The sequence below is a fragment of the Ipomoea triloba genome, chromosome 4, assembly GCF_003576645.1.
Source record: "Ipomoea triloba cultivar NCNSP0323 chromosome 4, ASM357664v1".
NCBI lineage: Eukaryota > Viridiplantae > Streptophyta > Magnoliopsida > Solanales > Convolvulaceae > Ipomoea > Ipomoea triloba.
This window is the reverse complement of record NC_044919.1, coordinates 6,675,954-6,677,493: the sequence shown is the minus strand read 5'-3', so window position 1 is coordinate 6,677,493 and position 1,540 is coordinate 6,675,954.

Sequence of the window (1,540 nt, the reverse complement as noted above, 5' to 3'; positions counted from 1 at the left end):
CCCCCCCTCCCCCGCTACGATCTGGACGAGAAGTACGTCCCTAAGAGAGCGGTAGTGACAGTGGCAGTTGGACCACCTCCGCACGAGTCGAGCGTGGCAGGTTCGTTTTGGACGGCCATGCCATCGAACAGGCTCTCTGCCTTGCAGAGCGGTATCACCAGTTATTATAGTCGAGCCTAACTAAATCGTTCTTTTGTTTTGCAGCTATGAGAAACTTCCCAGTTCCGGCCACCCTTCCAGCCCCAGCGACAAAGATTAGCCTAGGCTCGAAGAAAGGTGACTCCTCTAAGTCGGGAGCCCCCTAGGCCGAGCAATCGATTCCCTTTGGCCTGCCTCTGACAGCCACACACCCGCCCAGCCTGGGAGGAGACGTAGTGGTCACCCGTTCGGTAGCCAAGAGGGGTAAGGAGAAGGTCTCTGATCTGGAGGTCGAGGAGATCACCCCTCTCAAACGACATCGTCAGACCAGCCCAGCCTCAACAACTTCGGTCGATGACGTCCTCTTGAAGCATAGGGATGACCACCCTACTGCGCTTCTTAGCAAAATTTGTGCGGCCGCACTGCCACCCAAGGTCACGAGCGAATGGTCGACCAATCAGGTCGGGGAGTGTATAAGTCGGGACCTAATGCAGGTATTTGTTCTTTCCTCAACTCTAGCGGTTATTACCGATCTATGGTCTTACTTTGCCTTACCTCGTACCCAGATGGCCGACTCTGTGACGGATCTCTTCGTCAGGGCTAGGGATGGAGACGAGATGCATCAAAAGGAGATCGTCCCGCTCAAAAAGGCCCTAAGTAAGCGTGAGGTGAGGTTGAAAGATCTGGAGCTACAGGGGAAGACCGCCGACCAGGCTATGAAGGCGGCCAAACTCCGTGCTGACAATGCTAAGCGCCTGCTAACAGATCTCGTCCTCCTGGCCGACCACCTCTGCAAGGACCTCAAGATGGCCAAAACATTCCTCTGCACTTTCTCAAATATACAGGTCGACGAGGACCTGATGTATACCTACGGGGCTATGAAAGGGGAAGTTCCATATCCTGGGTCGGCCCCTTTCTTTGGGGAAAAATCTTAACAAGCCAGTGGTTATGCTGTCGACCAGCGAAAAGGCGATGAGTAATTGCGGGAACTTGGCCTCGTTGTGCTGGGCAATGATGTTAGACTTTAGACAATTGTGGCCTCCGGGCTTTTTGATAACTCTACCCTTCGTGGCCTTTTAATTTATGTGTTTGTTAACCGTTCTCCGCTTGATTTAGCGCGTTATTTAATTTTTGTTTTCGCTAAGGTTCGAGGACCATCTTGACTGGGCACCTTTGTTCCTGGGATGGGCACTTTACACCCATCAAGGTCCGAGGACCGTCATGACCGGGCACCTTGCTCCCATCAAGTAAAGGTTTGAAGACCGTCGTGACCAGGCACCTTGCTCTTGGGATAGGCACCTTGCTCCCATAAAGGTCCGAGGACCGTCGTAACTGTGTGCCTTGTTCCCGGGATAGGCACCTTGCTCCTATCAAGGTCTGAGGACCGTCATGACCTAGCACC